At 45.3% G+C, this 24,697-nt stretch overlaps 1 protein-coding gene across 1 annotated transcript in view; it reads left to right on the top strand.

Annotated features, from left to right (window-relative positions):
* SEC11A (SEC11 homolog A, signal peptidase complex subunit) overlaps nucleotides 1–24,697 on the top strand; it is a 436,958-nt gene that overhangs the window by 1,152 nt on the left and 411,109 nt on the right. The window lies entirely within an intron of this gene.

Here is a 24,697-nt window from a genome sequence, read left to right as displayed (position 1 = left end):
GTACGGATGAATGGGAGCTTAAACCAGAAAACTTCACACAATTGCAAAAATTGTGAACCTATCAAAACGTAGCTCTTCTAAACTGTTTCATAGCACAACACAGCCCCAAGATTGTGTCGGTGATTAGCTGAAAAAACAAAGCCCAGTACACACTAAATATATATACTGAAGAGGTTTTTGGATCAGCTGCTTTCAGCCATTGGCTTGTCAGAGCACACCCCCATTAAGCATTGGCTAGCTAGTTTGTACCCCAAATTTTGGATCCAGCCCATGGCATTTTGTGGATGTTTATACTTTTTCCTTTTAAAAATAAATAGTCCACCATGGTTGCCTCCCTCTGCATCTCCTTTCCTCATCTCTGAGACTGCTACCAACAGCGGCAAACTCCTCCAACTCCTCTTACCCGCCACACTTGCAGTGACCTCCCAGTGTCAGCTACTGAGCACAGTCTTTGCACCAGTGCACACTGGGGCACAGCCTGACAGTGCCACTGATGCACACTGGTATCTGCTCCTTGTTTTAAAGCTCTGGTTCGGGTTGGCTTTACTAATAAGAATGTATATGTACCCAATTGAAACCTTTTTAGGAACATTTGGGATATATAATGAAAGACTGTGGAAATGACATAACACCCTAGCCTATATTGGCAGTTTGCATGCAGCTCTTTGATGGCAGTTCATACGTCACTTTTCGATATTAGGATTGCAGCTTGTGAACTGCTGTAATAAAAAGATCTTTGTGACAAAAAAAAATAACCCACTGAGCTTTCCACCTAAAATACAGTTCTGTGATGTGTATGGTACTCTTTCTTTGTAGCAGGCAGATTAACCCTCTGCGCTACTTTATAGTGAGTCAAACTGCACTAGGCAAAACACTGAGCTCTCTTTAGCAGGAACATTAACCACCAAAGTAAGCTTGACATTGATATTGCTGACCGAAATCTGCCGGATGCACAAGGAACTCTGCAGCAGGTGCTTTTGAAACCATAAGTTATTTCTAAACACAGCACCTCTGAGGTCAGCGCCAAGTGCGGCTTAACTGCTTGCACCGTCCTAAAGTCGACACTGGTTGGTTTAATATGCAAATACAGAAACGTCCAACTACTGGTAGCCATGTAACCCAATCAATGTTTTTGATCCAGATGCTTCTTAAAGTGTGCCGTTTATTCATTTACAATTTTATTTTAATTATGGGGTCTTCACTGTGCTTGTAGATTAAGAAAATGTTTTATTGACCAACAAAGATTTCAATCAAGTACTTAATTCCCTCAGTCTACAGAGTATTCGGAGAGGATGAAGAAAATGGTTTATTGACCAACAAAGATTTCAATCAAGTACTTAATTCTCTCAGTCTACAGAGTACTCAGAGAGGCCGTGCAGAGGGCTGCAGTAAGAGAACTGTTTAATAGTTTCTTTTCTATGCCCACATAAAGAATCACATTCACCGTGCACCACTATGAGATAAACAGACTAAGGCCCTCATTTATGGGTATTTGGCGTAGGGCTGCGATGCAAGTCATCTTGCTGCGCTGCCCTATGCCAAAGTGAAAGAGAAGGAATGCACTGTATTTATGCAATAACTGGCACCAGGGTGCAAGGGTACCTGTGTTGTTGGCAGGATTGTTTTTGTGCAGGAAGGGTAACAATCTTAAGAGGCATTTTCCTCTTAAGATTGTATGCAGCACACAGAGAAAGAGGAAAAATCTAGGAGAAATTTCTCCTTGTTACGCCTCACCTCGGGATGCTTAAAGATTTAGCACTTCCTTGGGTTTACATGAGCTTGTGAACGTGGGCAGTGTCAAAATCCGTGGGTGTTGCTTGGGAAAGCCCACCGCAACTCCCATGGAATGCCTCTAGTCCGCAGGGTAAGGAAATGCATCAATTTGCACTGCTTTGCTTTACTACATATACATGAAGCCATTCAAAGCCGCAAATAGTGGCTTTGTGTGGCCTCATACATATGAATTTGTAATTTGCACCACCAGAGCATCACAAAAAGTGCTGTATAGCGGCGCAAGGGGGTCGTAAATATGCCTCTAAAAGTACAAGTACCAGCATATAGTGTTGACAGCATATTCACTGAGAAGAAAGTAATAGGTACATGCAAATGGGTGAATTTTGGTGAATTTGTGGAGTGTGCATTTCTATTATTGGACATTGTTTGAGCTTTATACTGCAGCACTTCGTTTGCTACCATGAGAGCAGAAGGGCAAACATTCGATTAATTTCTGCGAGTGTGTTATGATCTATATTTCAGTGTGTTGTGTGTTTGTGGCTTGATTTTCATAATGTGGGAGTAGATTTACTTGCTGAAGCACCACCCTACGGGTGGAGTCCCCAGAGTGCACTGAGAGGTTTCCAATTAAAATGGCGTGATCCAACTTGGTTCGCAATTAAAACAATTTTTGTCCATTCTCATTGATTAGAATTTATTGTATTATCATAAATTCTTCTTAGCAATGGTACCGATGTCTTAAGTTTGATTTACAAAGTTCTGTTTATGACGCCAAGAATTTTTTTCTTCAACTCCCGAGTTGTTGACGGATCATTGATCCCAATGCATTTTGGGCTTAGGGAAGCCCTTCATCAAGGGAACATTCAACATCTAAAGAAGAAGCGAGGGACATGTAGGTCACAGTGTGGCAGTACTGAAACAGTAGGTTTTGGTGACCTAAAGTGCTCTGTGCCTGTTACCATGGTGTAAACCATGCAAAAAACTAAGATAAGACTTGTAAACAATGAGTTCACTACGGATTAGTAATATGGGTGGAATAAACCAAAATGAAACAAAACAAACAAAGGAATGAAACGTGCCTTGGCACTGGGTTTATGCTAAAATTGTGACTCAAACTGACACAGAATGTTTATTTTGGATTTGCTTTCCTGGAAAGATGGCTTTGTGAGTTTTTTTTTAAAGAATTTATAATATAAACAATGAGCAGAATGCATTTTCACACTCGATTTCACAGGTACATACTTATAGAAATGGCGTCTTGTTCAAGATTGAAGTCATTTCTGTCACTCATGTTTCTTCCCTCCATCCACATTCTCTCCTTGTAAAGTCTGCAGCATGCAGTCAAACTGAGATGTACTGGATTATTTCCACTGTTACTATTGTCCTGCTCTTGATGAACTTTCAGTCACAACTTGAAACATCGTAAGGTCCTTCCTTTGGTTCACAGTAGCCTAATCATTTGCATAATACGTTATTGTTCATTTATCTAGTTAGTTCTAGCTTCTTCAGACAACATTAGCATAGAGGGTGCTGAACAATTATTCGTGTAGTGGGTTTACGCATAGGGTTAAGGAAATGTAATATTTATTTTTCATGTGCGCTGAATTGCTGATGGAATGTTACATTTGCTTACACAGAAGTGACTCTGTGGTTTCTGCTATGTAATAAGTGAAAATAATGCGTAGTAGCCCTCAATTCTGGGAGTAAGCCAGAAGACTTTCCTGTCTACAAGGGATGCTGTCCATTTCTTTCCTGATTTCTTAGAATAATTTCAGATTCTTGCTTTTTTTTTATAACTGTGCATTGAGAGCCTTCATGGAATTGACTCTGTATTGCTTTATTTTTTATTTCCATAATTAAATCCTTTTAACTTTTCATTGATCTAAAACTAAGTTATTGATTGGACTTATACAATCCATATTATTTACTTAATGAATTGTATTTCTTATTTCCTATATTTTGGGAGGTGCCTTCAGGCAGGAACACATTGAATTTGAAGTTTAACACCGTCTCTTACCCAGTAAATGTGGGAACTCTGGTGGAGATACATTTTGGGGAACATTTTTGCTTCCACAGCCTTTATGCTGTTTTGTATTACTTTGTATCCGGGGGGACTTCCATGGGAGGTATATGGAGATCCCCATGCGACCATCCATGGTTTTTGACGCAAAGCACTATCTGCTAACAGCAGTAGACAAGGCTTTGCACCAAACCTCCTCCTCTTTGTGGTAGGTTTGAAAAGGAGAAATGTATTTATTCCCCCAAACTTTTCCAGCCTCTCATGAACTGTACAGCTGATATCCATAGTGGAAAAAGTTTTTGAGTTTGTCTAAGCATAGTATTTTGTACCGGAAGGTTATCCTTCCAGTTCAAACCTATGCTAGACATGATGCACTAAGGAGAATACAGCATGGCACTGTATCTTGGCAGATATGGTGCTGTATTTCTCTCTTCCCTTCTCACACAATGCAGCACAGCAACTTTGGTTGCTGCGCTGAACTGCATGGGTTTTAGGAAATCTACCCCATAGACTTGTGAATGTTCCATTTGTTAATGCAAATCATTTGATATGCATTACGCATTACGTACCTTTCATAAAACATATGTTAGAAATTACCATATTTTGTGTAGTATCCCACCAAAGTTTCGCCATCTGTAGTTGATCCTTGGCCATAGACCATATTGGCCATAGGACTCTATGCACTTTACTCCTTCTAGCCAATAGTAAAGTGTTTGTACTCTCACTTTTCAATGTAATAAAATTGCCATACACCTAGTTGGCACATTCAGTTTACTTTTAAGTCCCTAGTATATGGTATGACACATACCCAGGGCCTGTAAATTGGATGCTACTAGTGGACTTCAGCACTCATAATGTCACCCACTAAAGTAGCACTGTAAAACGTCCACAGGTCTGCAGATGTACCCTGGCAATTTCAATCTGGCGAAATAAGCGTTTCCCTTTTAACATTTACATGTAACCCCTAAGTGAGGCCCTAAATGCCCAGAGGTCAAGGTGCGTGGTATTTAAAAACTAGGTCATGTATATTTAAAGTTTTACATCTCCTGGCACTGAAAAATATCCATATTTTCACTATAGCAAGGCTGGGTCTCCCATAGGGAAACACTGGGTTACATTATAAGAACAATTTTGGTTTGGGAGCAGGTGGACAAATTAATCAAGGACTTATTTTATTAATAATTTAAAATTCAGCTTAATGGTAAAAGTGGATTTTATATTACTATTTAAAAAAATGATTATTTTAGAATTGTTACCTGACTGCTGAATGCTCCCCTTTGGGGAGATGTGAATTACTACCAAACACTGGGCAAAAGGATTGGGTGTAGAGAGGTGCTTTTCCCCTTGAACAGTATGGCCAGGGTTGGGGGCAGTTGTGCCCAGCCCCTTCTTGAGCTTCAGAAGGAACCTACATTGTCATTGGCCGATATAGCTCACACCTAGGTCTGTCTCCCTTTGTCTGCCTAGTGAGCTTGACTTCAAACCCAGTTTGTTGGGGAGATACCCAAAAACTAGTTTGGAGTTACCACAAAGGTTTGCCCATTATCCTAGCAATGCCTCTGTGTGGTCACAGGGAGTTCTGACTAGGGGAAGAAGGGTTCTGCGATGTTGGGTTTAGGTAGTAAGGGATACTGTGGGATCATTTACAATATTACAGTAAAACACAGGAAATGCTGCAGAAGTGCTAAGGGTCACTCCTGGGAACTTTTACTCTATTTATTAGGGCGTGACCAGGATTTTACCCCACCCACAGGCTGGAACTGAGCAGAAATGTGGCAAGGCCATAACCTTCCTCAGAACACTCCTGGTCCTGTGAAGATCAGAAGGAGGTCTGCCTCACTGTCTGAATCCTGAAGGAAGATTGAACCTACTTGCCTTGATCCCAGAAGTGACTCCAAGGGACAATTGGCTGACCTCCTGTTTGAAGTACAAGGACACATCAGTCTTCCAGAGGCTGCTCCTGCAACTCCCCAGCTGACCAGTTCCAACTAGACCTGCCCCCGGACCCTGCTGCTGGACTTTGCTGAAGTGTGTACTGTCCCCAAGTTCCTGGACCCTTACCTGGTGTCAAAGTGTGCTCTTCCTAACATTTACTGAAACTTGGGACTTAGAAACTCTTTGCTCTGAGAACCAACAGGGGATAGGCCCCATCTGCCATGCCGATCCAATGAAAGTGTATTGCAGTGGGCTAAAGATTCAGGTTGCTCCTTCTGCCCTCTCCACAGCAGCAAATTTTGTCCAGCTGGACTTCGCAGAGAAGGCTTCCAGGCTAATGGAGCCCTCTTTAGCTACAGTCTGAAATCTTGCTGCCCAGGAAGAATCAGAGCTCCAAAAAAGTGACTAAGTCCTAAGGCAGATATCATCACCGGAGCGAAGGTGCAAAAAGTATTCGAACCTTCTTTTATCGCTAAATTCAAATTTTTCCGGCTTGTAGGTTTACCATCAAAATTGAACAACTTCACCAAGACCTCATCCAGCAACTATCTGACAACGTGGAACCCTCTTTGGCCCTGCTGACTTGCCACACTGAGGATGTTTGACTTCCATTCCAAAGACTAATTCCGACGGCAAAACCTTTCATCAGGCTGAACCTGGTACCTGTATCCAACCTGTGTTCAATCTCAGTTGGCCTTACATTGTGACTTTTTCCCAGTATAGTGCGACGAGTTAACTTTGGCTGGTGCTTAATGCTATATGGTGCTATTTTAATACCTAAACTTAAAAAACTCATAACTCCAGTTCTACTGAATTGGATATTTGTAGTCTTCGGTGATATTTTATTTATTAAACAAGTTTTGGTTGTTTTCACTTCATTACTGTTTGAGTGCTACAAAAATACATTACATTTTGCCTCTAGGTTAGGCCTCACTGCTTCTGTGCCAGTTAAGCACAAGTTTATTTAGTGGCATTTGTGGTTCGCCCTGACAAGGATTGTGATTATTATATAAGGTGGGTTCTCACCCGCACCTCAACTAATACTCCAGTTTCTTACAGCATAGTTTTCGCCTATTCAGAAATTAATAAACTGACCTCTCAGCCCTGGTGCTACATTTCTGATCTACGAGCCTGCCGTGAGGGAAACGGCCATCGTTGGGGGCTTGTACCTTACCTCTGCACACTTAATATCGCCGCCATGAGGGGAACGGCCACCAGAAAACTACATCCCCCAGCATCCTCAGTCCCGGACGCTTGCCGCAGACTACATCAGGCAGCGCCTGGGCTTCTTTTAAGGCCTGCAGTTGCCCCGCAGCGCGGGACGGACCTCTCAGCCCTGGTGCTACATTTCTGATCTACGAGCATGCTGTGAGGGAAACGGCCATCGTTGGGGGCTTGTACCTTACCTCTGCACACTTAATATCGCCGCCGTGAGGGGAACGGCCACCAGAAAACTACATCCCCCAGCATCCTAAGTCTCGGGCGCTTTCCGCAGACGACGACAGGCAGCGCCTAGGCTTCTTTTAAGGCCTGCAGTTGCCCCGCAGCGCGGGACGGACCTCTCAGCCCTGGTGCTACATTTCTGATCTACGAGCCTCCCGTGAGGGAAACGGCCATCGTTGGGGGCTTGTACCTTACCTCTGCACACTTAATATCGCCGCCGTGAGGGGAACGGCCACCAGAAAACTACATCCCCCAGCATCCTAAGTCTCGGGCGCTTTCCGCAGACGACGACAGGCAGCGCCTAGGCTTCTTTTAAGGCCTGCAGTTGCCCCGCAGCGCGGGACGGACCTCTCAGCCCTGGTGCTACATTTCTGATCTACGAGCCTCCCGTGAGGGAAACGGCCATCGTTGGGGGCTTGTACCTTACCTCTGCACACTTAATATCGCCGCCGTGAGGGGAACGGCCACCAGAAAACTACATCCCCCAGCAAGGGCGGGTCCGTCCTTGCCCGTCAAAGGCCGAAGGAGGCTGGGCTGGGCAACTCCCCTGACATCCGTAGCTGGAGCGCTCCATAGCAATTGTAAGTACTGTTGTGACTGTGGACACGTGGCATGATTGCTTGACTCAGCTTGCTGTTCTACTGTAACCTGGAGTCGCATTGCCTATCATATGTGTCGTGTTGACGTCACCAAGCCTCACGGGACTTGAAGCCTATTGTGTGGGTCACGTAGGGTATAAGGCGGAACTGTTTGCAGCTGGCAGAGGCTCCCCCTCTTGCATCTTGTGGTTTAGATATCGAACCTGTGCAATATATGTTTGCTGTGCCCTATTGATCCCTGTTTATCTATTTATTACCTTTGTTGAAATCCTGAGAACTCCAGTTTCCCGTGGATACTACATAATATAATCTTCCGCCACTCAAAGCGGTGAACTATGGGGAAGACGCGCGCCGCTCCTTCTGCCCACGTTCCAAAGCATAAAGACATCCCAAACCAACCACTTCCCAGTCTGACAGCCATTGACCGTATGCTGCAGAAAACTATTGGGGTAGTTGCTAACGCCATTCAAAACACAGAACGCCGCCTCTCCCTTCCAGCAGGTTCCTTTCTCCCCGTGCTCCCGACCAATACATCGACCCTTACCATTACCTCCCAGGATTCGATTTCGGCTCCATCCTTTGTTGCCCTCCCGGGGGCTCACCATACTTCTAGTTCCCAGGATACTGTTGCTAACTTGGTCATTGTCTCCCCAGAACTTCTTTCTATCCCATCAAGACAATCATTGACTCCCACCATCTCCCTTAGTGACTCCTTTCCTGTTCCCCCTGCCCAGGCAGAGTCTTTCACTCGTAACAGCTCCTTTGACACACCTATTACATCTACCATGCCCTCAGCCTTGTCGCAAAGGGTAGAGAGTCCTACCCCGAGGCCAATAACTAGAGGTCAGAAGGCCAGATGTAAGACCAAACATATTAACAGGGAGGGACAACCTGTTAAAAAACCTAAAGGAAGTATATGTGGTACTAAACCTAAGAAAGCTGTTGCCAAATCTAACATAGCAAAAGGGAAAACTGTTAGCAACAATACTCCAGAAATGATATCCATTTTCCCTACTGTTACAGGCCCTCATATTCAACCACCCGAAATGGCAGTCTCTCCTTCTACCCTTCCATCACACAGTGAGGGACTCTTTGCTAAAACCGAGCACCTTATGAAATCTTTATTGTCCCCACTCTTTGAAAGGGTTAAATGTATTAGTGTAAAGATAGATAATCTGGAGAAAGTACTGAAAAAGTCCTCCATTGTGCCAGAGCAACCGCTGGCCAGTGCTCATACGAAGATTATAGATTTACCATCAAGTACTAGACCTCATGCTTCCAGCCCTGGTCACAATAAACAGTTACCTTCTGCTAATAACCCCTTCATGCCCCAAATATCGAGGAACTCCGCCTTCACGATCAGGTCCTCCCAGGTGGCCTTAGGGTTACCTGTACCTAAGACCATGGAAAGTGGGGCAGGTCCTCCATGTAAAGATATGGTACCCACAGAGCTGACGATTAAAATCCCTGGTATTTCCAGGGAACTTCCTAGAAATACTAACCCTAAGAGCCCATTTCCACACATCGATCTCCCTCCACAATCCCTACCTTATGCTATAGTTTTGGCTGGAGTTCCGGAGCTATCCCAGGAAAATTCTGAAACCTACCCTGAGCTAAGAAACAAAGCTGTTCACTGGCTAAATAAGAACAGGCCGCTTCCGCCTAATATATCTGTGGAAATACTATTTGCGAGAAGGTTAAGTTGGTTGGGTCACAGAAGAAAGGATGTTTCAGGGGACTGCATTGTGATCAATTTTAGGGACAGGCGAGCGGTCCAACATATCTGCTCTTGGTCTGCTCTTTGTGGTGATAGCAATATCTCCACCAGGGACTTGAGTTTCTTTTATCCCCAACTTCCCCATTTATTCCCTATTACACTTCCCAGGGGTTTATCAAATGCGGATTTGACGGAGGGGCCCAGAATTAGGTACAATATTCCAACTTTTAATTATTTTGATCAGCTCCCTGATCTGGAAAGGGTGGATTGACTTTCTTCGGAGGGTCTCTCGCCTAACATCACAATTCATACATGTACTTCTGGTGCCTATCTGGACAACCTGAATGTAGATGGTGATTTCATCGAACCAATCCTTCTACCTATGTCACAGACCGTCCATCGTGAGGAATTCATGGGAAGGTTCCCTAAACTCACAATAAAAAAAGAGGATCCATCCTCGAAAATATTATTTTGGAACGTGGCGGGCTTGCGTGCAAAGGTCACAAATGATATTTGGCTTGATTTTGTCCGCAATTTTGGCATCTTATGCTTGCAGGAAACTTGGGCACCCAAACGTTTTTCTCCCCAGCTTCACCTTCTCCCTTTGGTAGAGCAAAAGGTGGCCTGACTATATTTGTATCTAATATTCTACAATTTAAAACTATAGTCTGTTTAAAATCGGATTTAAACTTCCAAATACTTGTCTTCCATTAGAACAATACTAAGGCCCTTGTAATTGTGAATTTCTATAACAATCTCCCTGTGGATGGGTTACTGAAGGTGACCAAGGAGATACACGCCTCCCTCCTAGAACTATCAAGGAAGGCTCATAAGGAGCTGGTTCTAATATGGAGTGGGGACTTCAACCAAAACCTATGTACTCGGAGTGGAAATAATGTTTGTGGTATCGTGGACGAACATGGCGACCCAGTAACCCATTTTTCGCATACTCTGGCTGGGCATTCCTTGAATGAAATCTTGTTCGGCTTAGATTTTGCCCTTGTTAATGACTTGGTGAACCCTCCTATCCCTGTTGTGCCCACTTTTCATGGTAGAGGCAAGCAAAGCACAATTGATTTTATTTTTTTCTCCGAGGCTACGGGTAAACTGTTACATACCTGTAATACCCATGACATTGCCATCAGCGACCATTTTCCAATCAGTATCACTCTGAATATCACCAAGCCATCTGAGAGGTTTAACATCAGGTCAACCTTATCTCAAAACAACTTAACACTAGATAGGTTAAATGGTTATTCATTAAGGTGGGAGAAAGTGGACCAGACGGCTATCACAACGATCCTGGTCAAAAGTTTAAGACCAGTGATTGATAAGTGTCTCGACCCAGTTACTTCGAACGAGGGAATCATGGAAAACTTTGCAGTACTTCTAGCCGCAATTAAGGATATTTTATTTGTTAAAATCAAAAATAGTAAAAATAAAGCTAGAAGATGGTTTGACACCTCATGTTCGAAGGCACATCAAAATCTTAAAGCTGCCCTCCATAAAAAGGTTAGAAACACAAAGGAAATTGCTACCGCCAGGAAAAATTATAGTCCGGCTTTAAAACACAGGAAGAATAACCTAAAAAAAGATCTATGGGACCAACTGCATAAATCCTGCATCTTTAAGGATAGCGCTGCTTTTTGGAAGGTTGTGAAGTCCCCATTTTTAACAGATACATCGGCTAACCCTAGTATTGATGTTGCAATTGACGAACATTTATGGGTCGATCATTTTGAGCACATTTTTAGCCTTCCGCCAAACGTAATAGATTTAACCTTACTGGGGTCAAGTACTTCAACTTTCCCTCTGCCTATCAATATATCTTATGAGGAGGTGGGGTCCGCTTTAATGGCCAGTAAAAATGGTAAAGCGCCGGGCCCCGACAGAGTCCCAATTGACTTATTTAAATTCACCACAGATTTATGGTTGCCAATATTAACTAGGTTTTTCCACGCAACTTGTGCTCTGGGCCTTCTTGACTCTTGGTCCAAATCATTTCTTGTGCCCATATTTATAAAAGGGGACCGTCAATCGCCATCCTGTTACCGGCCCATTTCCTTTCTGGACTCTTTGGGGAAATTATTTCGCCGCGTTATTCTGGGACGCCTTCAGCAATGGGTATCCGATAATAAAGTTTTGTCTGACATTCAATTTGGGTTCCGAGAGGGCTTGCGTACTACAGAGCAAGCCCTCAATTTATCCTTATTAATAAGCAAATATGTGGATGCAAAAGGGGGGGCCTTATATATGACCTACGTTGACCTTTCAGCAGCTTTTGATTGCGTTGGTCAATTCTAGCAGAGATGGGAGTAGAGATGTCCCTCATAACCCTTTTACGTGAATTATATTCAGATGCCACAGCCAGAGTTAGATACGGCTTGGGGGGAGAGGTAACAAGATCGTTCAGAGTGGACCGTGGGGTAAGACAGGGGTGTGTCCTGGCCCCGTTTTTATTTAATCTTTACACTAATGGCTTGGAAAAAGCCATGTTAACGGATTCCCAGGACCTCCCCACCACAAATAAACGCCCAATCCCGGCTCTACTCTATGTGGACGACGTGGTAATTTTAGCGCGTACCCCCATGGAATTACAGCGTGCTCTCGTAAAATATTATACCTTTATGGCCAACCTTGACCTGAAGATTAACATAAAAAAAACCTTTGTAATGGCTGTCGGGTCAAGGATTAAGGACATAAAATCTATTTTTATTGAAAACCAAAAATTAGAGAGCACCACTACATACCCGTACCTGGGCATCGTATTTGACCATAAAAGTTCTTGGAAACACGCTATTCATTCGAGAAAACTCACTTTTATGAGAACTACAGCTGCTTTGGCTAACTTCGCAAATAAACTAGGCCAGCGACCTACTGTAGAACTCTTACAGATCTATAAGGCAAAATGTATCAGTAGTGTCATTTATGGGGCTGGTGTGTGGGGATTTGCCAAGGTCACGGAGGTGCAAAAGGTAGAAAATACCTTTCTGAGATTCTTGTTGGCTGTTCCGCGGGCCACGTCCACCTATGCTTGTCATTTGGAAGCAGGTCTGCCCTACCTTACAGACCTGATTAGGATTCAACTCCTCCTCCTATGGCATCGCATTTGGTCAACAAATGATACCATCTTTTCTCAAGGCTTTATTGAGGACTGATTTCCCTAGATAACGCACATAAGATCGGATGGATTTCTTATATTAAGTTAAGAAATTCCTTAGCGACCTTGGCATGCTACAATATTTTTATTCCCCCACTTTAATCACTGTAATACCAAGAAAACAGCTTAAAAAGGTATGTTTGGCTCATCTAGAGTCTTTGAGACTGTCCAGTGAAGCTTCCAAACCAACTCTTCATCATTCTCTACTGATCCAAACAACCCTGACAATTCAGCCTTACTTAACCTTTAATTTCTCGGGCTACGAGTGGTTCTTGCTAACCAGATTTAGATTTAATATTTTCCATCATCTGGTTACCTTCCCCAAAATTAACACCTGGGAAAAACCTTTGAAAGTTTGCCCCTGCGATGAGTCTTCCCCTCAAACCACAATTCATATCACGCTATTCTGTAAATACTACCAGGATTTGAGGAAACAGTGGCTTATTCCGATTTTAAAAATTTGGGGTCTCCGTAGGTGCCGCCCTGCATTTCTTGCTCTCCAACATCTAGATGCAGAACCTCTCGCCAAATCCATAGCCTTATTCCTGAAACAAACTGTTTAGGCACAGACAGAACCTTGGCTAAGCACGGGTTGTGTTTTTTTTTCTCCTTTCTTACAAGCTTTTGTGAATCGTGTAAACGTTTTTAGCGCCAGTCTTTGTCCTAAAATTGTTGCACCTTTTTCCCTTTTTATAAAAAAAAAAAAGACTTGATAACTGTAGTTTTTAAGATTGTCACTTTGTTGTGATTGCAATCAGCATTTTCATGTATTCCACCTTGAATTTCTGCTGCCAGAATTCATTTTTTTAAGAAAATTGTTTCCTTTGGGGTAGATTGAGTAACTTGCACCGTGCTTAAATGAACTTGCTAGCCGTTTGGTATTTTTAGGATGGTTTTTTACATCCCTGATATCTTTTAACCTCGTTAATTCTCTTTGCACAACCGAATAAAGCTCGTTTGATTATGATGAATAAACTACATTATACCACAAACAAATAATAAATTATTGTGTGGAGCCAAGATTAGAACTAAAGACTGCTGTAGCTATGGTGGCGGTGCGGGAACCGGCGGTCGGACCTCTATTACAACTGGGGCGGTCGTACTGCAGTGGCGCTGCCGCAACAGCCAGGTATCAGAGATTCCTGGTGGTGTTGCAGCGGTCGTGAGGCCGCAGTATGCTTGACGGGGATGCTGCGGCCGTCCTCAGCATCTTACGAGTTTCCTCACTGCCACACTTTTCATGGCGGTGCAACTGCCATAAAAAGTGTGGCGGTGAGGAAACAAAGGGGGCCCTACAGGGTCCCTTGTGCATCTGTGCTATCAGGTGCATGCATGGGGGCCCATGTTGTGCCCCCATGTCTGCATGCACCCCCATTTCCTGCTGGGCATGGACTTGACAGTCCATGCCTTGCAAGAACTGCCTTTGACGCACCCATTGCGGTTCCTTTTTTCAACGGCCCTGATGTGTGACCGCCAAAGAGATGCCCGCCAGAGCCTTTAAAAGTCATACTCTTGGGCTGTTTCTTATGGCAGTCTCGGAGCGGGGCAGAGGCATGGCAGCCCTGCTCCGAAACCGCAAGTAAGGCACTAAGCTATGAAGTTAGCATTTTATGTGTGTCTGGATAGTTTTGTGTTGTTTGATTTTGCATTGTGCCTTTTCTACGCTTCTTGACTCAGGCAGGGGCTACTTTGCTTCATAAGTTTTTGACTGAACAAGGAGTTTTTTTCCTGCTGTTCACACTAATGAATGCGGTTTGATCGTAGGTTTCTGAGCCATTATCTTTCTTCTTATGCATAGTCTTTGTTTAAATGCATGTTTTCTGTGTTTGATTTATTACCAGCCTTCTTAACTTGGAGTTCTTGTATATGTTGGCCTTTGGCCTCTGTTCTGAGCCTTTGAGGCTATCTAGTTTTATTCCTGTCACCCGGTTTGTAGTTCTTGTCTGAGGCAGTGCATGTGCTGTTGCTTATGAGACATTTTGTTAGCTGACAGTGGTCTTAGAGCTCGCCCACTGCTTACCATTGGTTGGCTTCATCGTCCTCATTTCTTTGCTTCTGATTGGTCAGCGCATGTTAGCTTCACTTCCTCATCATAAGTAAGTTTGTTTCTCCCCTAGAGCATGGTAAGAAATTGTGTCCTTCCAGTGCTCGCAATTTCAGAGCTACTTTTTTTTATTTTAGTTGAAACTTTCTATAACAGTACAAGTGTTGGCAGGCCATCTCCCTCATGTACTTACTTCTACCTCACTCCCATCTTCCTGTCTCTCTCCGTTTTTTGCTTGCCCCCTTTAAGCCCATTCTGTGTTGTTGCTTGCCCCCTCCCTCCCAGTCCTATCTCCCATTTGCCCCCTCTTACTCTCCTGTCCTACGTGTTGTTGCTTGTCCCCTCAACCCTCCCATCACGCTTTGTGTTATTGCTTCCCCCATTTCACCTTTCTGTCTTGCTCCATGTTGTTGCTTCCCCCATTTCACCCTTATATGTTGTTGCTTGACTACTCCCACCCTCCTATTCCTCTCTGTGTTGTTACTTGCCTCCTTGGACCCTTTCCGTATTATTGCTTGCCCCTTTCTGCCCATCTTCATGTTGTTGTTTGTCCCATCCCACCACCTCCCATTCCCTGACCCTACCCATCCTGCTCTGTCCCATTGCTTGCCCCCTCCGATTCTGTCTTGCTTTGTTGCTTGCCCCCCTCCCCAGAGTTGTTGCTTGTCCCATTCTGTGTTGTTGCATGTCCCCTACGACTCCTGCTCCATTCCAACTTGTTGCGTGCCCCCTACCATCTTATACTGCGTTGTTGCTTGCCCCTGTTCCAACCCACCAGAAATAAACAAGCATTGGCCAAGTCAGTAGGTCTCGCTTACACAACGTTCTGGATTTATCATTGCTTTTTGCCATGTTGTGCATCACCACGGCTGCTGTGCAGCATGGCTAAAAGCTTTATTTAAAAAGCACTAAGACGTGGCCAGCGCTGGCCTCGACATAGTGTTCTTTTAAGCTGGTGGGAGAGCGGGCACGAGGCGTTTACACAGTCCCTGTTTTACTCCCTCCTTTCCTCTAAGATGTCCCCTGCCCCATTCTCCTGCCAGCAGGTCAATAAGTGATATGATGCAGCAAACACTGGCCACGTCATACTGTTTTTTTCCATTTTTGTTTTTACTTTCAGCCAGGCAGCACTGCTGCTGTGCAACATGACTAAAACTTTTGCCAAAGAAATGGCTTGAGACCTGTTTACATTGTCAGTGCTTCTGTACCTGATATTGCTTGTATTCTAACTCATGTTGAGCTCTATTTTCTGGATTTACCTTTCACATTCGCATTATGGGTTTTGTATTTCTGAATCGCATCAATTGACTTTGACATGATGTGACGTGACATCTTCTGATATCCTTAACTGTCCTGGCTGTGATGTGGCAAGGGTTCAATGGGTTCTAAAGCAAGCAAGTGAAATGGACAGTCCAAGCCACGCAGGTCCCTTGCAGTCTATTAAGCTACCCATACATCCCTCTATTTGCTATACTTCGAATTAGATTATGCGAATTTTCCCTGTTGGAGGTGGCTATGTGTACTTGCCATTTCTTACTGCAGTGATCCAGATAAGCTCATTCATGTTCATGTGATGTGTTTTTTTGCCTGCTCCTAAGGCATCAGGTGGGCATTATCTACCTTGTGCATGACCATGGCTTAATATACCTTCCTCTTGGAAGCAAAGTGCAACAAGTACATCTCGTCTCAGCCAAGCCTGGAAGCCTCAGTATGGCACCAGAGTGATTATGTTGTTGAGAGTACTTCACTCTGATTATTTTGGTTCTTACTTGAAGGCTGTCCAGTGTTTATTTATCCTTCTGTCCTGTCTTTTCATTCAGGTCTTACTGGTGGGGTCTGGATCTGCTGGCTCTCTTTGCATTACAGGAGAGTTGTTTTTTGGCATGGGTGGGTAAAATATGGGTTGTTCCTTTTTATTAGAGTTGTGTGGTCTGCGTGTCGGGTTCAGTTCTAGGTTTGGCCAATCTGGCATCTCATCCTTCCTGTGTGTTTTCTGCTGTTCACTAAGGTTGTACAATCTATTCTCAGTGATGTTGCTCAGCAACTTTGCATCCATCTTATGTTTCCTGCTGGGCAGGCAATTGGCCTCTATAACCTAGGGACTTGTGTGCAGCTGTTGGAATGGCTACGTTCTGAGCAGATCAAGATGAATATTGAATGGAGAGTACTATATTGGGTTGCACTGGTGCAGTTCACAGGCATTGGTCAGATGTACTTGCTGGTGTTCAGACAAAATATCAAAGAAAATATATCGTCAGACAGAAATATTGAGTCTGAAATATCATCACACAGAAATATCGTGTGCAAAAATATCGTTGTCAAGAATATCCATTTTAAGGTAACTATTATCGATTTTAACAATATTGAAATAATATAGTTTACAAAAATATTGTTTTTAAGAATAGCGTTTTTTAATTATTTTTATGTATTTTAATTGTATATGTTATAAGATATTATTTTAATTGTTGCTAATGTTTTTAAATGTAGTTTTTAATTGTTAGTAGTTTTGAAATTAAATTTTATATATATTTTTTCATGTTTAGTACCGTAGCAAGTTGTGGGGTTTACAGGGGTATAGGGTGAAATAAATAAATTATAATGAACTTATCATTAATTTTAAGATTTTTTATGTAATGGATAATTATTTGTTAATTGCATAATGTATTTTATTTTTTTATTAACTTTGAGGTGCATGTTGTGTGTTTTGTAGGGGTAAAGGGTGGGAAGTAAATTAATTCTAATTAATTAATAAATAGCTTTTAATTAATATTAATTATTTAAATTATAATTATGTTAATTACATCATATTTTTTTAATTAAGTTTTAGGTGAGGGTTGTGTGATTTACAAGGGTAGAGGGTGCGAAGTAAATTAATTATAATTGATTAATTGGTAATTAATATTAATCCTTAATTGACAATTATGTAACTTGTGTAATACAGTATATTTCTTTTTTTATGTGTGTTGTTTTTGTATGGGTAAAGGGTATTTAGGAAGTTAGGGCCTATTTCGATGGCTGTGAGACCACCACCGACAGCCAGTCGGCTGCGGTCTCACCCCCATCGCACTCCAGTTTCCCACCCGCCGTATTACAATGGCGGGTGGTGTGTTCCCAGTCGTAAAGACCGACCACCATGCATCCGACAGGCTCCTTGAGCCCGGCTGTGCATTGGAGGCTGCCATAATCCCTACAGTGGTGGTGGTGCCTGCCAGGCACCGCCGTAGGGATTATGATGTCCCTCCCCGCCAGCCGTTTCATGGCGGTTCACCCGCCATGAAAAGACTGGCAGAAAGAGATATTGGGGGCCCATAGCAGGCCCCCCTTATCCCCTGGCCCTTGATTTTGGGTGTTGGTGGGCACCTACGGTGCCCCCTACATATCCCTGCACCATGTGGCAGGCACCGCATAGTGCCTGCCACATAGTGCAGGGGCATGTTTTATGTCTTTGTTTTGTAATGCAGCATGCGCTGCAGCATGCAGCACCCGACACAATACAAAACATAGACAATGCAACCGCCTTGGAGGCGTTTGCATTGTAATTACATTGGTGGGACAGCCGGCATCCTGTCGGGCGGTCCCAACTCAGATAGGATGACCTCCTCCTAATCAGCCCCTAAATTATATAATTAATGTTTATTTATAATAATTATTGAAATGATAAATAATTATGTAAAATATGTAATTAAGATATTCTTTGTTATATATCAGGTGTGAGTTGTGGTATTTGTAGGATTAAAGGAAGTTAAGTTAATTAGACATAATTATTTTTTATTGTTAATTACTAACAATCATTGTTTATTTGACAATTATGAAAATTATGCAAATGATATTTTTTATTTGATATATATTAGGTGTGGGCTGTTTGTTTTGTATGGATAAAAGGTGGGGAGATAATTAAATATAATTATTTTAGTATTAGGTAATTAATATTAATAATGTAATAAATATGTTATGTTATGTTAAGGCGATTTCTAAAGCGCACGATTACCCGAAGGTGTCCTGGCGCTGGTTACTTCTCTTTAGGCTAGGCCATGGCAAGGCAGGTTATTTATCAAAAAGCCGGGTCTTTAAACCCTTTCTAAAACTTAGCAGATTATTGGCATTTCTCAAATGAAATGGAAGCTCATTCCAGGCCTTTACGGCACAAAGGGTGAAGCTTCGGCTGCCCCAGTGGGCTTTTTTTTGTTTAAGGAACAGCAGCCAATTTAGCTTCTGACGATCGACGCGTGCGCGTTGGTTTATACCATTGAAATTGCCTTTTGAGGTGGTCTGGTCCCTCTCCTTGCAGTGCTTTGAACACAATGCATAGTGATTTAAACTGTACCCGGTTCCTCACCGGGAGGCAGTGCACTTTTTCTTTCACCTTGGAGATTGGTGCAAACTTGGGGGTACCCATAAGGAGTCTGGCCGCGGCATTCTGGAGCAGCTGAAGCTTGTGCAACAGCTTTTGTTGTATGTTTAAGTATAAACTGTTGCAATAGTCCAGCTTCGATAAAACCAGGGCCGTAACCACTGTTTTGCGACAGTCTAGCGGCAGAAGATTCAAGACCTTCTTCACTGTTCTTAAAACGTACCCTGTTTTGGGAACTACCGCATTGACCTTGGCTCCCATGGAAAGTTTCTCATCTAACAGGATCCCCAAATTTTTAACCTTATTTGATGGAATGGGGAGTGGCCCAAGTGAAGCCGGCCACCATGAGGGAGTCCAAAAATTAGGATCGTTCCCAAACAACATCACCTCGGTTTTATCCGAGTTCAACCTCAAGCAGTTACCTGCCATCCATCTTCTGACTTCTTCCCTGCAGAACTGGAAGCGCCTGTCTATTCCGGTTTCTTTGCCAGGTAGTAGGGATACCACAATTTGCGTATCGTCTGCTTACCAGGTGATCCCAAACCCATAAGCACTAATAACCGGTGCCCGTGTTGAAACATATACATTAAAAAGAGTCGGGCTAAGGGAAGACCCCTGCGGGACGCCGCATGGTAATGAAAAAGGTTTTGATTGAAACTTCCCCAACGCTACTATCTGGCTTCTGTCGGAGAGAAATGAGTTGAGCAGCTCCCAAGCTTTACCCTCTACACCGCATTCTCTGAGACGGTCCATCAACCTCCCATGATGGACCGTGTCAAATGCGGCTGAAAGATCTAGTAGGATCAGGGCTGCCCTACCTCCCTGGTCCACTGCTGATCTAATCTCCTCTGTGGCTTTAATCAGGGCGTATTCAGTGCTGTGTCCTTCTCTAAAACCGTGTTGGGAGGGGTCCAGCACTTGGGCTTCCTTCAGGAAGGCACTGAGTTGTCTATTCATCGCCTTTTCTTCCATCATTGCGGGAAGAGGAAGGCAAGAGATTGGCCGAAAGTTATTGAGATCATTAGGATCAAGGCTGGGCTTTTTAAAAGGGGTAATATGGAAGCCATCTTCCATTGTTTAGGAAACAGTCCACATTTGTACATGCCATTAAAAATGGATGTAAGAAACAGTGCGATAGGGACAGGGGCCAGTTTGATAACTTTTAGTGGGCATGGATCCAAAGGTGATCTAGATTTAGCTCCTGTTAAGAGATCCAGCTTGTCCTGCACCGTCAGTGGATTAAAGTCCTTCATGGCCCGCAAGGGGAATTTTAAGTGTTCAAACTCAATTGCCTCAATTGAAACATCCTTATTTGGGTCACTGAGGACTGAAAATATATTTGTTACCTTTGTTTGAAAGAACATGGCAATCTATTGGCAAAGATCAGGGCTAGACTGGATAGTGGATGACCTCACAATGGCCAACTTGGAGACCGTTTGAAAAAGCTCTCTAGAGGAGTTCTTGGCCGATTCAATTTGAGATGAATAATATTTCTGTTTGGCCAGCCGAACCGCTTGCTTATAGATTTGCAGGCTCGATTTATATAATGCCTTCTCTGTGTCGAGGTACTCTTTCCTCCAATTACGCTCGAACCGTTTGCAAGTACACTTTTGAGTTTTTATCTCCTCTGTGCACCATGGGGCCGAGGGGCGAGCTCTTTTCGGAGTGATAAGTTTACGCGGAGCTAATTCATTGCATGCATGAGAGAGCCATCTAGTATAGGAGGCCACCGCTTCTTCAGTTCCCAGCGTTACTTGGCCAGCTGAAGAGGTTAGGACTTCATGCAAAGTCCCCGCATCTACCCTGTTCCAAGCTCTGGTTTCAATCTGTTCTCTAGAATCTCTGCTCCTAATCTGTTGGCTCTCCAAATTAAGGTCAAACAGAGCGGCAGCATGATCATACCAAACCAAGGGCAATAGAGCCACGAAAGACATCCCAGGGTGGTTAGAAAAAACGCCATCCAAAGTGTGACCAGCTCAGTGAGAGGGCCCTCTGACATATTGTTTGAAGTCAGCAGAGTCCATCAATTCCAATAACCTAGATGTCTCAGGGTCATTAAGGAGTTCTAAATAAAAGTTAAAATCTACCAAGATGGTATATGAGTCACACAGAAGGGCTTCTTCCAGTATATTCCCCAGAGAAGGGAAGAAAGAATGTCTGGCTCCTGGTGGCCTATATAGTAGTGTGCTCTTGAGGGAATGATGATGTGTTAGACTAAGGTTAAAAGAAAGGATTTCACAGGCCGGCAGGTATACTGGTTTAAAAGTCCCATGAATAGAATTATGGTAAATGTTTGCCAGCCCACCTCCTTTCTTATTTGGCCTGTTAAGGACATCGCACTGGAAACCAAGGGGCCGATTCCGATCCTGGAAAAACCGGGTACGAATCGTCGGACGGAGCGTTTTCTCCGTCCGACTCGTACCCGGGAAAAATACCTTACAAACATGCAAGTACGATTCGTACGGAAACACCATTTCCGTACGAATCGCAAAAACCACCGACCGACAAAACACACACCCACAATTCCGATCCGGGACACCGCGGACGTGACGTCCGGACGGAGTCAGGCAGCGTTTCACGAACCAGCAAGTACGATCCGTGCCCACATCACTCCGCACGGATTATATTTTACGGCAGCCAAAAACTGCCGGGAAATCAGGACGACGCGCAGAAGGAGCACCTGTACGCGACGGACAGCAATGGACCCCAACCTACGTGTCATCCCGGCCCTCATAGCAGCCCACCTGGTGTACAGGAACCGACGCAGACGCCGCAGAAGGTCAGAACAACACCCAGGGGCAAGGGGGGGCAGGGGCAGGAAACATAACCCCCATCCAAGTTAAAAATATTACATGCCCTGTACATACCTGACCCCCAGGGCCTGGTCACTTCGGGGGACGGGGACGGCTCCACCAAGGCCTGCGTCTGCCACAACGGAAGTCGACATGGACGCGAACCGGCAACACAACAATTGTGGTACGCGCCGTACCCACGCCTTAAGAGCGTGGGTACGGGTCGTACCACGCCCACCCCTACGTCACCCCAACAATGGCGGTACGGCCGTACCCACGTCCAAAAGGCATGGGTACGGGTCGTACCACGCCCACCCCTAAGTCACCCCAACAATGGCGGTACGGCCCGTACCCATGCCTTTGGGACGTGGGTACGGGCCGTACCGCCATTGTTGGGGTGACGTAGGGGTGGGCGTGGTACGACCCGTACCCACGCTCTTAAGGCGTTTGTATGGGCCGTACCCCTACGGCACCCCAACAATGGCGGTACGGCCCGTGCCCACGTCCCAAAGGCATGGGTACGGGTCGTACCACACCCACCCCTAAGTCACCCCAACAATGGCGGTACGGCCCGTCCCCAGGAGGGGTGGGTGCCTATCACTCCCCGCAGTGCCCAGACACAGGAGGGGTGGGTGCCTATCACTCCCAGCAGTGCCCAGACATAGGAGGGGTGGGTGCCTATCACTCCCAGCAGTACCCAGACATAGGCGGGGTGGGTGCCTATCACTCCCAGCAGTGCCCAGACACAGGAGGGGTGGGTGCAGAGTCCTCCCAGCAGTGCCCAGACACAGGAGGGGTGGGTGCCTATCACTCCCAGCAGTGCCCAGACACAGGAGGGGTGGGTGCCGAGTCCTCCCAGCAGTGCCCAGACACAGGAGGGGTGGGTGCCTATCACTCCCAGCAGTGCCCAGACACAGGAGGGGTGGGTGCAGAGTCCTCCCAGCAGTGCCCAGACACAGGAGGGGTGGGTGCCTATCACTACCAGCAGTGCCCAGACACAGGAGGGGTGGGTGCAGAGTCCTCCCAGCAGTGCCCAGACACAGGAGGGGTGGGTGCTGAGTCCTCCCAGCAGTGGACAGAGACATGGTGGTGTGTACACCATCCTACAATTAGCAAAACACCATGGGTGCATGAAGGCATACACAAAGTGCGACTATATTGCGAGTGGCATGCCAACACATCACTGACAGCAGTGTCCTAATCCCATGAGGGTGGATGTCCATCCCCCACTGCATGACACACCACATGTGGGTGTGATGACAAATGACACATGCATACCCACCCCTGGCGCTGGCAGCACAATACACACACTGAGAGCATGCAACAAGACTGTATATTCATGTGCCACCCTACTAAACTAAGAGACCCAAAGGGAACACACACTGTCACGCACATTCCAGGACTGATAGGAATGTACAGGTGCTGGGGCAGGCAACAAGTTGTTGCTTCCCATGGAAGGAAAAGGGTGGAGTACCCACAGATACAATGCCCACAATTGCAGACAGGTGCCCAAAGACCCAGCAGAACACGTAACACATGTGTGCGAGGCTGGGAGTACACACATGCATAGTGCGTAAAAGGGAACATGTCCTCATGAAGTAATGTCAATATACTCCATACACAAGTACAGTGACCACCAAGGATGCCACAAATGATGCAGGTGGAGACATTGCTGAGCATGCATGGCCAAAGTTGAAGGGATCCGTCACACACCCAGGAAATGTAGACAGAGCTCAGCACAACAATTGGGTAACACCCTGCAGGGAAGATGTCAGGGTCCACAGAGGAAGGAACACACCTTGGGACAATGTCACCATACAGTAAGAGCTTACATGACCAAAGATTATTTGCAGATACCTTGTGATGGCACACAGATACCAGGGTCCACCCCATGAGCAGCACACTACAACATTTCCAAGACACCTAACACATTATCACCACCCCAAATCATGGAGCAGCACCACCAACAGCAAGACCAGAAAAGCATTTGTGTGCAAATGAAAACCAAAATGCTTTATTCAGCATAAAAAATTATATCAAAAGAAATGTCCACTATATACAGGGCCCATAGGCCAGGCCATGTGCGAAGTCCTGGTGGGGGACACTTTGGGACGCGTCTCCCCTAGCTTGCCTGCACAAGCATCATGTGGGGGGGAAGGACCAGGCACCGCAGGGACAGGAGGGGCAAGGGTAGGTGTTGTGGGTGCAGGGACGGACGACTCCACCACAGGGGGTGGGGCAGCGCCAAAGGTGGTGGTTAGCTGGGCGCTGCACACGGTTGCAAGCTCTTCCAGCATCTCCCCTGCACCCGAATGAACCACAGGCCCCAAGGAGGGGGGGGGGGTCGGAGGGATGGGTTGCAGCGCTACTGGGGGAGGGTGAGGACAGGGGGGGGGGACTCAACTACCCTGGCCGGGCACTGCCTCCACCGCTTGCGGGGTGGTGCCACACTGGGGCTGAGGGACACACTGGCCACGAAGGACTCTTTATCTGACAGTTGGCCAGGAGAGCTAAGGGGAGTGGTTTTGGAGGAAGTGGGTTGTGAGGTCTGTGCACTCCCACTGTGGCTGCGTGGCTGCGTGGCTGCTGTTTGCCCCCGACCCAGTGGCTGTGCCTACTTCCCCCTGTGTGTGCGTGACAGGAGGTGTGCGCTTGGCCTTCCCTGGTGGTGTGCAGCCTGTGTCTGGTGGGGTGCGTGCATGGGGACGTCTGGGTGTGCGTGGGACAGGCATGGGAGTGGGAAGTGTGGATGGTGCAGGGATAGGGGGGACGGAGCGCTGCTGGAGATCCACTGCTGCAGTCAGTGACGAGTCTATGGACCTCAGCAACATCCGTTGGTCCGACATCGCTGCTGACATGCCCTCCATGTACGACCCCATCTGTGTCAGCAGTCTGGTGTGGC

Source organism: Triturus cristatus, chromosome 3_1, assembly GCF_964204655.1.
Source record: "Triturus cristatus chromosome 3_1, aTriCri1.1, whole genome shotgun sequence".
In the NCBI taxonomy this organism is placed as follows: domain Eukaryota; kingdom Metazoa; phylum Chordata; class Amphibia; order Caudata; family Salamandridae; genus Triturus; species Triturus cristatus.
The sequence above is the reverse complement of the archived record's forward strand: the minus strand, read 5'-3'. Positions and strand labels throughout refer to the sequence as shown.